Source organism: Silene latifolia, chromosome 3 (genome assembly GCF_048544455.1).
Source record: "Silene latifolia isolate original U9 population chromosome 3, ASM4854445v1, whole genome shotgun sequence".
In the NCBI taxonomy this organism is placed as follows: Eukaryota; Viridiplantae; Streptophyta; class Magnoliopsida; order Caryophyllales; family Caryophyllaceae; genus Silene; species Silene latifolia.
The window spans coordinates 85,466,529-85,480,992 of NC_133528.1; the positions used below are offsets into that span (position 1 = coordinate 85,466,529).

Genomic DNA, 14,464 nt, shown 5'->3' on the forward strand with positions numbered 1-14,464 from the left:
AACTCACACATCCCACAAAATTTTGATACAACAACTACGATTCAACCAAATATCACAATTGAGACTTTAGTAGAGAACCCCTTTCATAACTTCCCTAATTATAATAGCCCACCTCAAACACCACCACATCAAGAACCAAACCCACCACCACAAATGGCTCTTAGAGATCATAACCGGCCTAACCATAATGATTCATGTAACCCCATCAATTTTGGCACCTTGGCCCCAAACAACTTTGAAATGCATCCCGCCCAAGTCGGGTTAATCGAGAAGGACTTGTTCGGGGGGCATATTGAAGAGGATGCCCATGCTCATCTCCGGAAATTTAAGAGGAAAGTTTCAATGATGAAGAAGAATGGGGTGTCCGAAGACACCTTGAGAATGATGTTGTTTTCGTTTTCATTGATGGGCAAAGCGGATCGATGGTTAAACATTCACCCACCGGATACTTTCACTACTTGGGATGCTTTGGCTAAAGCATTCATGGCCAAGTATTACCCTTCCTCAAAGACCGCGATGCTCCGTAATGAGATTCATACATTTCAACAAGAGGATGGGGAGTCTTTGGGGGAAGCTTGGGACCGTTATCAAGACTTGATAGCGAGTTGCCCCCACCATGGGATACCGGAATGGTACATCACTCAAACATTCTTCCAAACTTTGCTTCCAAGAACTAAGGAGATGGTAAATGCCTCCGCGGGGGGAGGTTTTGACCACTTGAGTGATGAAGAGGGTACGACATTGATCAAGAAAATGGTAGATTCGGAGGCAAACTATGGTTCTAGAGGAAACATGCTACGAAGGAACGGGAAATTTCCTAAGGAAAATGCCTCCAACTCCGAGACAAATGCCAAGCTTGACTTACTCACAAAACAGTTTGAGAAGTTTTCAAGGAATCAAGTGAATCAAGCCGCAACCTCATATGGGGCACCCATGGAAGAAGTGGCTCAAGTCGCGAGTTGTGAACTTTGTGGAGGAAGTGGGCATACTTATGACTTGTGTGGCAACAATTACAATGGGGTCTATGACGAGAATGTTCAAGAGGTGAACGCTTTTCAAGGTTTTAACAACAATTCAAGACCCACAAGACCACCTTACAACAACCCGTACGTCTACAATCCAAATACCAATTTCTACCACCCCGGTTTAAGGAACCACCCTAACTTTAGCTACAAAAGCACCAATGTTCAAAACCCACAACACCTTCAACCACAAGCCCCAACCAACCCACCCGGTTTTGCTCAACAAAGGGGAATATTCCCCAACCCAAGACCTAATCCCGGGAACCAAAACCAAAATTATGGGAACCAAGCTCAAGGATACCAAGATTTTGGTGGAAATCAAGGGTTTTACCAAGGGAATCAAGTGAATCAAGCAAACCAAGGGTTTGGACAAGGGTATGTTCAAGTGTTTCAAGAACAAGGTCAAGGATCAAACTTCAACAACAATGGTCCTAGAGCTAACTTTCAAGTGGGGCAAAACAACAACCAAGGTGCCAATGCTCGGTATGACTATGGGTTCCCTTTACCCATAGCCAACCAACCTTACCAAGAACCCCAAGGTGAGCTCTCTCAAGTTGAGCTTTTGAAGATGATAAAGAATATGCAACTTCAACATAGCCAAGAGATAGCTAATTTTGCTAAAGCTACTCAACAAGAACAAGCAAATTTGAGGGCTACCTTCCTTAAGGACATGAGGGAAATGGAATCTAGGATGGCCTCTCATGCTATGGCTAACCCTCAACGGCCGCCCGGTGGTTTGTTGGCCCAAGGACAAAGCTCCAAGGATGCCTCAAATAACCACCACGCTCATGCGGTAGTGCTAAGGAGTGGTGTAGAGCTTGAGGACCCCTACAAGGACCTTGTGGTAGACATGGATGAAGATCCCAAGAGGGATGAATTGGAAGTGAGTGATGAAGAGGAAGGCTCAGCCATTGAACAATTGGGTAATGCTAGAGAAGACAAGAAAGGGAAGAAGGCTTGTGAAGATGGGTCTAGAAAGGTAATTCAAGAGACAAGGATGTTGATGGGTATGTTGAAGACCTCCCTTATGAGGAGGAAGCTATTGAAGAAGTGCCTTTGAAACAATCCAAAAAGGTAACAAGGAATTCGACTCCTCCAAAGGTATCTTCTAATTCCCAACTTGTTCCTAAAATTCCTTACCCTTCAAGAGCCATAAAGAGTAGGGAAAACCTTAAGTATGCCAAGTTTTGTGACATGCTTGAGAAACTTGAGGTTACCCTACCCTTTACGGAGGTGATAATGAACATGCCAACCTACTCAAAATTTTTAAAAGATATTTTGACAAAGAAAAGAGTCTTGGGTAGCCAAGAAATAGTGGCTATGGAAGAGGCATGTAGTGCTCATATCCTTAACAAGATGCCCACTAAGCTTGGTGACCCGGGGAGCTTTTCAATCCCATGTGTAGTAGGTGGTGTGCCCATATCTAGAGTTCTTTGTGATTTTGGAGCAAGTGTAAGTGTTATTCCATTGAAGGTTGCCAAGAGAATCGGCATTCAAAACCTTGCTCCCACCTCAATGACTCTCCAATTGGCGGATAGGTCCGTCAAGCACCCTATGGGGGTGCTTGAAGACGTACCCGTCAAGGTTGGAAAGCTTTTAATTCCCGCCGATTTTGTTGTTCTCGATATTCCAGAGGATAGCCACACTCCCATCATCCTTGGTAGGCCATTCTTGGCTACCGGAGGAGTTCTCATTGATGTGAAGAATGGGCGGCTAACCTTCCAAATTGAGGGCAACAATGTCGAGTTTAACCTCCCAAATTTGATGAAAGGTCCGAGAGTAGAAAGGTTGAGCACAATTGAGGTAATTGATGAAGTAGTGCATGAAGTAGCCCATGAAGAAGCGGAGATGGAAGAGGTTTTTCAAATCTCTTTGCATGATGAGGCAATGAAAGAGGATCATGAAGTTGATGAGGAACTATTGAAGAAAGTGGAGGGCTTTCTCCCTCCAAAGGTACAACTCAAACCCTTGCCTCCCTCACTCAAGTATGCTTTCCTTGATGAGGGAGAGGCCTACCCGGTGATCGTTAATGCTAACCTAAGTGAGTCCCAAGAAAAGAAGCTTTTGAAAATCTTGAAAACTCATAGAGGAGCACTTGGGTATAACATTGATGACATCAAGGGCTTAAGTCCGAGTTTGTGCATGCATAGAATAGTTTTGGAAGAGGGAAGTCAACCCAAGGTTGACGGTCTTAGGCGGATTAACCCAAAGATGGCCGAGGTGGTGAAAAATGAAGTGTTGAAACTCCTAGAGGCCGGTATTATATACCAAATTACCGATAGCAAATGCGTTAGTCCGGTCCACGTGGTACCAAAGAAAGGGGGGATACAAATGGTTGAACAAGAGGATGGCACCACCCTACCTACTAGACCCGTGACCGGGTGGCGCATGTGTATTGACTACCGCAAGCTCAATGCCGCCACCCTCAAAGACCACTTCCCAATTCCCTTCATTGACCAAATGCTAGAAAGGCTCGCGGGCCATGCATACTATTGCTTCTTAGACGGTTATTCCGGGTTTTTCCAAATTCCCATCCACCCGGATGACCAAGAAAAGACGACCTTCACTTGCCCAATAGGAGTCTATGCCTACCGTAGGATGCCCTTCGGGCTTTGTAATGCGCCCGGCACCTTCCAAAGGTGCATGATGGCAATATTTTCCGATTTCCTTGAAAAAAGCATGGAAGTCTTCATGGACGACTTTAGTGTCCATGGAGACTCGTTTGAGCTTGGTCTTGAGAACTTGGCTTGTGTGTTGAAACGGTGTGAGGAGCATAACCTCGTCCTTAATTGGGAAAAGTGCCATTTCATGGTGGAGGAAGGGGTTGTCCTCGGTCACATCGTTTCAAGTAGGGGTATTGAGGTCGATGGGGCCAAAGTTGCGGTCATAGAGAATTTGTCACCCCCTTCCAATGTAAAGGGAGTGAGAAGTTTTCTAGGCCATGCCGGGTTTTATCGGCGTTTCATCAAGGATTTTTCAAAAATAGCAAAGCCCCTAACCTCATTACTCCTTAAGGATTCCCCCTTTGTGTTTGATGATTCTTGTCTTGAAGCTTTTAATAGGTTGAAGAGAGCATTGGCCACGGCACCGATAATCCGGTCTCCGGATTGGAATCTTCCCTTTGAGATAATGTGTGATGCTTCGGACTTCGCGGTTGGTGCGGTACTTGGGCAAGTTGTGGATAAGAAGCATCATGTGATTTATTACACAAGCAAGACTCTCGACCAAACACAATGTGGATATGCTACAACCGAAAAGGAAATGTTGGCAATTGTTCATGCCGTGGAGAAATTTCGACAATACCTTGTTGGGTCTAAGGTGGTGGTTTACTCCGATCACACCGCCTTGAGACAATTGATGGTGAAGAAAGATGCAAAGCCCCGATTCTTGAGATGGGTCCTACTTCTCCAAGAATTTGATTTAGAGATTAAGGATAAGGCCGGGTCGGAAAATGTTGTAGCCGACCACTTATCTAGATTGACCGTTGAAGACCATGGGATACAAGACAAGAGTGGACCCATCAATGAGTGGTTGCGGGATGATGGACTCATGGAAGTTACCGTCAAAACCCCTTGGTTTGCGGATCTTGCCAACTACATTGTGAGTGGTTTCTTACCGGATGAAATGGAACCAAGAGAAAGGCGGAAGTTGAGAAATGATGCTAGGAGATACTTTTGGAATGACCCACATTTGTTTCGCAAGTGTGGGGATGGAATGTTCCGGAGATGTGTTTCAAGAGAGGAGGGCTTGGAGATTGTTGACCGGGTTCACAATTCCGCCTATGGGGGACACTTGGCCACCTCTAGAACCATTGCCAAGATCCTCCAAGGTGTGTTTTATTGGCCCTCCATGTTCAAAGACATCCACTACTTGGTTAAATCTCGTGATGCTTGCCAAAGAGTTGGGAACATTGGGAAGATAAGTGAAATGCCCTTGACTAATATATTGGAGATTGAGCTTTTTGATTGTTGGGGCATAGACTTCATGGGACCCTTTCCCAACTCTTGTGGAAATGAATACATCTTGGTCTCGGTGGATTATGTATCCAAATGGATTGAAGCGGTTGCCGCCCCCACCAATGATAGCAAGGTTGTGATGAAGCTTTTCAAAGGCACAATTTTCCCAAGCTAGGTTCGGAACACAAAGAGTAGTCATAAGTGATGGCGGATCTCATTTTCGCAAAAGTACTTTCAAAGCTCTACTTGAATCACATGGAGTGCGGCATAAAACCGCCCTTGCCTACCACCCTCAAACTAGTGGGCAAGTGGAGGTTTCTAACCGCCAAATTAAAGCAATCTTGGAGAAAGTCACCAACAAGAGCCGGAAAGATTGGTCCCAAAAACTCCCGGATGTCTTATGGGCATTGAGAACCGCCTTCAAGACACCCCTTGGCACCACCCCGTATAAGCTTGTGTACGGGAAAGCTTGCCATTTGCCGGTGGAGTTGGAGCACAAAGCTTGGTGGGCTCTTAAAGAAATGAATTTTGACTTTGATGCCGCCGGAGAAGTGCGCTTTCTCCAAATGAATGAGCTTGAGGAATTGAGATTGGAGGCTTATGAGAGCTCCAAAATTTACAAGGACCAAACGAAAAAATGGCATGATGGGAAAATCATGAAGAAAGAGATAAGTGTTGGGGACCTTGTCCTCCTTTTTAACTCCAAGATCAAGGTGTTTCCGGGCAAGCTCAAATCAAGATGGTCGGGACCCTTTAAAGTGATGAAAATATTTCCTTATGGTGCTTTCGAGCTTTGGAGTGAAGAAGGAGGAACGTTTAAGGTCAATGGTCAACGAATCAAGCGCTACTATGACGGTGATAACAAAGGTCCCATTGAAGTGCTCTATCTCGGGGAACCCCTCCCCGAGGAGAGGGCAAATAGCATGCATGTAGATAGAATTTGAGATAGTTTGGATTGAATATTCTTGATGAAGTTGAACTTGAGGGTGGGACCCCTAGCCTCGCCCAAGATCCTGACCCGAGCCGTCGGTTTGAAAGTTGAAAACTCGAAAAATGGGCAAGAATAGGACTTGGAAGTTTATTGTTGAGTATTGGAAGAAAAACGAGTTGAAATTGAAATGGTGTAACCCCCTGCCGGTGGACCGGCAGCCGGTGCCCTCCACCGGTAGCGCGTTGAAAATTTTTGATAAAAATTTGAAGGAATTAAGCTGAGGAGAATCCCCTGCCGGCAGGCCGGCAGCCGGCCCACCGGCAGGGAGATCCATACTTGTTGAAAATCATTGAGAAGTTGAAGGAGGAGAATCCTCTACCGACAGGCCGGCAGCCGGCCCACCGGTAGAGGAACGCTTGCTTAGCAGAAATATGAAGGAAGCTATGAGAGTGGACCCTCTACCGGCAGGCCGGCAGCCGGCCCACCGGTAGAGGATCGCGTATTCAAAGACAAGGGAGGAATTGAAGAAAAGAAGATCCCCTGCCGGCAGGCCGGCAGCCGGCCCACCGGTAGGGGAAATGCTGAAAGCCTGAAAAAGGGAATAGGGGTACTTTCTGCCGGTGGACCGGCAGCCGGTGCCCTCCACCGGCAGCGCGTTGAATTTATTCTGAAGAAATTTGGCTTTTGAAAAAAATTGAGGCAAATCCCCTGCCGGCAGGCCGGCTGCCGGTTCGCCAACCGGCAGGGGCACTCTATTAACGCCCAAAATCTGCCCGACAACCCCATTCTATTCTTACTTTCTTCTTCAATTTTCCTCCTTTTCTCCCTCATACCTCACTCCATTACCACCAAACTCACCCAAATCACCATCAAAACCCCTCCTCACCTCATCCTACTTCATTCCTTTCCTCCTCCTTCCCTTCCAATCCCTCATTCCTTCATCAAATATGGCAAACAAGAGGACAAGATCAGAAATGGCGGAAGCATAACGACTTTTGGTCTAGGCGGCAGCGAGTGACACTAACCCGGATCCCGACTTCCCGGATGTTGAGTTCGTCACACAAGAGCAAAAAGGTAAATTTATCTTGTTCAAAAATCGCCCCTTAACCCCGACTAAATTCATTTGTAGACCGGCTATGAGAAATATGGGATTAGATGGAGAAACTTTTGAATTGTTTAAGGGTGTCGGTATGAAAGGCTTGTATGATTTGCAGGAGGAGACTTATCCCCGCCTCACATGGGAATTCCTTAGTAGTTTCCGTCTTGATAAGCACCGACAAACCCGTATGGTCGAGCAAATACACTTCCGGTTGATGAACCGTGATCACTCCTTGTCCCTTGGTAGACTTTGCCGAATTTTCGGCCTCAACAACCCCCCAAAATTTAAGGCACCCGAGACCGCTCACTTTTCTAGGGTGTGGAAAGCCATTTCGGGATTAGATGACCAAACCGGCGTGAAAAGGCCGGAGATTGCGTGCCACAATGCCCCCATTCGCATTTGGCATCGATTTGTGGGAGGTTCTATCTTTGCAACCCATGAGCCATGGGTTTTTCGGGTTACCGAATTGGAGATTTTGGGGTCTTACTTACTCACCACCCCGGCCCCCTATTAAATCAATGTGGGTCACCATTTGGCCCTCCACTTGCAAACGCTTTCTAAATCGCCGGGGCAAAAGGTCCCCCTTCATGTGGGTGGGATAATAACCCGAATTGCCAAGTGCCTTGACCGCCCGGTGAACTTGAACAACTTGAGGTGGATCCGGGGGGAGACCTACATCACCAAACAATGGTTAACGAAAAACCTAGAGTGGATTAAAGCCAATCCTTTTGATGGGGTCGAGTATTGGCAAGTGCAAAAGAAGAATTCCGTCCCAATTCCCAATGCCTCAAAATTCAAAATCAAGCCCGGAGAGGAATCCTACCTCCTTGAGATTGATGAGGAGCCCGATGAGACCCGACCTCCCCCGACCAACCCCGTCACCTATGGTCGTGACAACCGGAGGGAAACTCCATCCACTCTCCACTACTCCATGCCCTCCTTCCGACCACCTCCCACCTTCCAACATCAACCTTGGGGGGGTAATTTCGGTGAGGGCTCCTCAAGCAACGTCCCTCCTCCCCCGCCTCCTATGCATGCCGATTTGGTCACTTTCATGAGTGATATGTGGTTGGGTTTGCAAACCGCCGCTAGTGAGAGGCGGGGCATTGAACAAAGGTTGGATCGGATATACTATGACACCTCCGTGGGTCAATTTCCGATTTATGATGATTATATGAGGAGGAACTACGAGCACCCCTCCCATCTCCACCCCTCTTACTACCTTGAGCCGGATGGTGGATACCACAAGGATGCGCGGTTTGTCTACGCCGACATAAATATCCGGCCGGATTACTTTGCCGCCCCGGTTTTTCCCCCTCCCGCTTCTCAAGAAGAGGGGCATGATGCTCAATGGTTCGGGGGTACACCCTCCATCTTCACCAACCCCGAGGTTGGGAGTGCCTCCGGGACGGTCACGGGCGGCTTCATTGCGTCCGGCGGGGGTTTCGGCGACTCCAACGTTCCCATGAACACCGACGACTTCCTTAGGGAGTCCGAATTTGGAACGGTGGACGGGGATGATGATAATGATGATAATGATGATGATGATGACGGGGACCATGAGTCCTAGGCGGCCTCGCGTTTGGCCCATTCTTTGCTCCCTTCCTAATCCAAATGTCAAGTATGTTCCCTAACAATCCAAACTTCTCATTCATATTTAAATTTTGTATGCATTTAGTTAGAAATTCATGTAATTGCATTCATATAGGATTGCATTAGATTTCAATTTGTAATATATTGTCACATTTAGTTATTGCATTCATATAATATAGGTTGCATTGTATTTCAATATTGCATATAGGTCAGACCATGCATTGCATACTTATTTCCAAAATCAACTAAAAATTTGAAAAATCAAAACTCTTCAAAAATATGTATTTACTTTTCGAATATCCTCCACACATTTATTTCTATCAAGAAACATGTAAATAAATAAGTGTGGGGAGGAAATTCCACCAATTTAAAAATACAAAAACATGTTATTTCTTTTCAAATATTCAAAAAACCCAAAAACAAGTCCTTTTAATTTTCCAACTTGCCCTCCCATGTAAATGAATAAGTGTGGGGAGGGCCTAAAAAAAAAAAACCCAAAAACATGAATTTTAAATTTCCGAAAACAAAAATATGTTGTTTATTTTTCCTATTCTCTCCCTATACTTTGTTCCATTGAGGACAATGTAAATTTCAAGTGTGGGGAGAGAAATATCCACTTTGCGAATATTTGTTTATATTTGTATATATCTTTAAATTTGATAAAAATTCAAAAAAATGCCTAAAAATTGAAAAATTACAAAAATTACAAAAATATTTGCATTGTATATATATGTTTTGTCTAACCTTTGGCATAGCGCGTTGACCATTTGAGGCAAAAAGGAGACTAGAAGACCGCTTGGTACACACGTTCTTATCTCTTTCTCCTTTTTCATTCTCTCTCTTTTTATATTGTTGTATAATATGGAGGAGGATGGGATTTTTGTGCCTTGGGTGTCTCCTTGGGAGACCTGTGGATTGTTTGGTGTTGATGTGTGCTGCTAGGATTAGACATTGTTTGCACGTTTATTTTCATGTTCTTTCAATTTCCGCATGCATTTGTTCACATGTGCATATGTGTTGTTGATAGACTTAGTTGCACTTAGTTTGTAAATGATTTGCATAAGCATGGTCGAGGAAGGGAACCAAGTACCCCCATGATGAGCTATATGTCCAATTGTGCCTTTCCCCTCCCCGTGACTTGCACCCGTGGCCTCTTAGTTAGCCAAGGGAAGTGGGCTTGACCAATGAGTTTGGGCCGACCTTGTGAGACCTAGGGCCGTAGGCTAGACCTAAGACTCGACCTAGCTACTCAAAGGTAAGGGTAGAGCCTCCTAGGGTGGGTACATTCATACCCCGCCCTCATCTAGGTTTGAGAGTAGGCCTCCTCGCGAGGCGTGTCACATCTAGACACATAAGTGTGTCGTTTTGTCCTTAGACCGTGAAATTGCTTTACATTTTGTGCACGTGATATGAAGGAAAATCAGTTTGTATGAACCTCACATAGCCAAGTAGCCTTGTTTTGTCCCTTGCATTATCTCCCTTTTTGTTTCACCCCCTTTGAGCTTTAGCCTTTTCATTTGGCAAACCCACCAAAATAGCTACATCCCATAACCACCCTTCCTTAATCAAGAATTGGTCGGTTTTGTAGTTGTGTCGTAGGAGGTGATTTGGGTCTTGATGGTGGATAGTGTACATGTCCACTTGGGTCGGAATTCGGTGTATATTTGGCATTGTAAATAAGAGGTTTTGAGAAAGAAATGAAAAACAAAATAGAAAAGTGAAAAAGCAATGAAAAATTCAAAAAAAAAAAAAATGAGTTACTTGTGTTGTATATATTTGTTGTGAAGAAAAGAAAAAGGCAAGCAACACCCCTCCTCATCATTAAACGGGGTAGAAAAAGCCGTTGCTAAAATAAGTGGGCAATTTGATGTTTTTCCAAAGTGAGTCGGGTTTACACAATTTTTGAATAATTTGAGAAACCGAATTTTTGTTAGGGTGTAGACGTTGCTCATGTGTTGAAATAAGAGGAGTATTTTCAAGTTTTTCCAATTTGAGTTGGGTTTATGCAATTTTTGCATAGTTTTGGTAATCAATTCTATGTTAGGGCATAGACGTGTCTCATGTGTTGCAATAAGAAATGGGTTTTTGGTGTGTCGGCTATTCTTGATTTGAACCCCACGTATCCAAACGGTGCTTGCACCAATCCCGTTTTGACCTACTCCCTAGCCCCGTTACCACCCTTGCTTCATATCGTGTGCACTTTACTTTTGTTTGCATTTCGTTGGACATAGGACGATCTTACACATTAGATTGCGGGCACTTTTTCACTAGTCGAGTTAGGAGAGTGATTTTGGTTACTTTTTGCACAAAAATCACCTTGTTCTTTCATTGAGTGACGAGTGAAAACCGCGAAGATGTCGTTGCCTAGGTCCCCTTAGTCATGGGTCTTTATGGTTGAATCTCGTGTCAGTTCGGTAATTCTCTGCGGACTTGCCTGTTTCTCCTTTCCCCGCTCTTGAATGTGTTTCTTGAGCATTGGTCACACGAGGGTTGCTTGGGTCATGCTTAGGGGGTTGGCACCTCCGTTGGAACATCTGAGACGGTACTCCCGACCAAAACCATGTTCAGTTGCTTGAGAACTCGGCCACTTAGATGAGGAAAGTGGACATTTTGTTAGATGCATTCTATTGCTTGGTTACGTGCTTTCATGATAGTTGCATCGCATTTTTGTAGCAAGACCCAACTTGCCTTGCAATAGGGCACTTTTTCCTCATGAGTGTCAAATTGTGAGTTGAAGAGGCGTTGAGTGCGCTAATACTCGATCGGCTTAGGTAGTAGCTTAGTTGAGTGATGCTTATATTGTGCACTCACTCTCCATATCTATTATAGTAGGGACTTGTGCATTGATTTTGGACTTACTCGAGGACGAGTAAGGTTTTAGTGTGGGGAGGTTTATATACGACTTATTTACACCTTATTTCCCTCTTTCTTTTATGCATTCCGTCTCATATCGGGTCAGTTTCGTGTGCCTTTCCTTGCATTTTGTGCCCGATCCCCGTACTTGTTATTTTGTGTATCCTTTTGTAGGAACCGAGTCGAGTATGGAGGAATTGGGGCAAGAAAGGCATTCTAATGCCTTTACATGAAGAAAGGGGAGATGAAGGAGCTGAGGACAAACCTCTGCCGGCAGGCCGGCAGCCGGTCCACCGGCAGGGAATGGTGCTGTGAGGAGAAAAGAAGGAAAACAAGCTAGGAGATGTTCTCTGCCGGCAGGCCGGCAGCCGGCCCACCGGCAGGGAACACAAGTCCAACACTTAGGACTTTTTGAAGAAGTTTTGGGCAAGATTTTGTAGAACGCGCCGCCAAGATAGGCAAGGCAAGAAGGGCAACCGGTAGAGGGCGACTCTTAAGAAGAAATTGAAGAAAATTTCAAGAAGAAGAATTCTCTCCGGCAGGCGGCAGCGAAGCCAGCCCACCGGCAGGGAATTACGCAACCTTTATTTTCCTCGTTTTTTTGAAGAACGCGCTGCTGACACAGAGGCCGAGCGGCCCGCCCAAGCACACGGGAACACGCAAAGCACGCAAAATGGGCTTTTTCTCTTTTCCTCCCTTAATCCAATGATAGCCTATAAATACCCCCTCCTTAAACCCTTTGTACACATAACCCTAGATCTGAAAAACCTTCCATATTTATTGTAATCTTTCCTTAATCAAGTTCTAATCTTTCAATAATTATTATTAATACTTAGTAAGAATTAGTTAGTTCAAGTGATGTCAATTGTTTACACTTGTTTGTTGAAGATTGTATTGGGAATTTTGAAGGGTTTTCCTTCTTATTATTCAATCAAGCAATCATCTTTCCTTGTGTTGGTATATTTCCTCTCTTATTCACTTGTTAATCATTTGTTTACATTTTTTTTCTTGTCTTTCATAATTGTTATAATCATCATCATGTCTTCCCTTTATGTTAATTGTTCTTTTTCTCTTATTAGCATGATTATCTTCAATATGAGTGAGTAGATACCCTTCTAGGGTTTAGGGGGAGTCTATTTGGAATTTAGGGGCATGATTGTATGATTATTTGGGTCTTTGGTGAATTGTTTATCTTTCTTGTTCATGCACACAAGGTGTTTGATGAATCGCATGAGTGAAAGTTTATGCCTTTTATCATTATTGCTTAATTCCCCCATTGAATGAAAGTTTGTGGTGGTCTTGTTGTATGTTTAAAGAGAAGTGTGATACTTGACGAGAGTTAGTTGTCACCTTCGAGATAATCAAGACATTGATTTTATATCTTAGGATAAACTCTTATCATTGACCCCTTGATTCATCATGTTTGCCCTTAAACCATTTAGATGACCCCGAAAGCCCTAGCTTTTAATTAATCGTATTCATTTTTCATCAACTTGTTTGTTCATTTGCTCTAGTAATTAAAACCAAAACCCCTTCTTTTATTATTGATTAAACTTGACTCTAAGTTGAACCTAGTAGCAACCCCCGCCGTCTTCGTGTTCGACCCCGACTAAATACTACGCTTATTCGGGTTTTACAAATAGTTTTGATAGAAGGAAACCGCGACAAATTCTCACTAATCAATTTCCAAGGACCATTTCCATCCTGTAAAGGTAACATGTACATCTTAGTGGCTGTAGACTATGTGTCAAAATGGGTTGAGGCAATTGCTTCACCCCATTGTGATGCTAAGACCGTGATAAAGATGTTCAAAAAGATCATATTCCCCCGATTTGGTGTCCCTAGGGTCGTCATTAGTGATGGGGGGATGCATTTTAAAGAAAAGAAACTAACTTCCATTCTGTCTAAAGTTGGTGTCCAACACCGGCATGGTTTGGGGTATCATCCCCAAACTAGTGGTCAGGTAGAGGTCTCTAATCGCGAGTTGAAAGAGATCTTGTCTAAGGTAGTTTCTAAATCACGGAAAGACTGGAGTCTTAAGCTAGATGACACATTATGGGCTTACAGAACTGCCTTTAAGACACCAATTGGTGCATCACCTTGTAGGCTAGTTTATGGGAAATCGTGTCACTTACCTGTTGAATTGGAATGTAAGGCCTGGTGGGCAATTCGTGAGCTTAATTATGATCCTAAGTTGTGTGGTCAGAATCGTCTTTTGCAGCTAGATGAATTGGAAGAGTTTAGGCTTAATGCCTATGACAGCTCGCGCATTTACAAGGAAAAGACGAAGAGATGGCATGACAAGAGAATTCTACCTCGGGAGTTTCATGTTGGGCAAAAGGTGCTGCTGTTTAATGCCCGGTTGAGATTATTTCCTGGCAAGCTGAAGTCCAGGTGGAGTGGTCCTTATACGGTGACAGCCGTTACTAAATTTGGATCCGTGGAGCTTGAAGATTCCGAAGGTCACAGATTCAAGGTGAATGGCCAATATGTGAAGCATTACCACGAGGCTAATGAAGCAGACAATCGTGTTGAAGTTTTGCGCTTCGACGAGCTTGACGCACCTGTTAATTGATGCCAGAAAGGTCGTGCGGGACCTCTTAAACCAGCGTTCTCCGGGAGGCAGCCCGGACTGTTTTATTGAACTATTTATCTTTCTTTAACTCTATGTTGAACTTTAGACGCTGTTTAAGAACTTCCTATGTATTTCCTTGCTTTAATTGCGTGTTTTGCAGGTCAAAGTACTCGATCGAATGGTTTTATGCTCGATCGAGCACTTTTTGAGGTAGTTTTCACTCGATCGAGTGATAATTGTCCTCGATCGACCATTTCCAAAATCACGTTCACTCGATCGAGCGGTTTTCTACTCGATCGAGTCCTTCCATGCACCAGTTCACTCGATCGAGCTGTTCCAAGTGCTCGATCGAGTAGTTTTGACTCCCAGCAGCTGATTTAAGTCTATGGAGCTACTGTTTTACTTTCTTTGACCTCCCATGTTCATGGTCGGTTT

The 14,464-nt window shown here is 44.4% G+C and overlaps 1 non-coding gene across 1 annotated transcript; it reads right to left on the reverse strand.

Annotated features, from left to right (window-relative positions):
- Window positions 1-516: 516 nt before the first annotated feature.
- On the reverse strand, window positions 517-623 carry LOC141650112 (small nucleolar RNA R71). Its single transcript, XR_012546170.1, has one exon. It is a non-coding gene; the product is annotated as a small nucleolar RNA R71 (small nucleolar RNA).
- Between the last annotated feature and the right edge of the window lie 13,841 nt (window positions 624-14,464).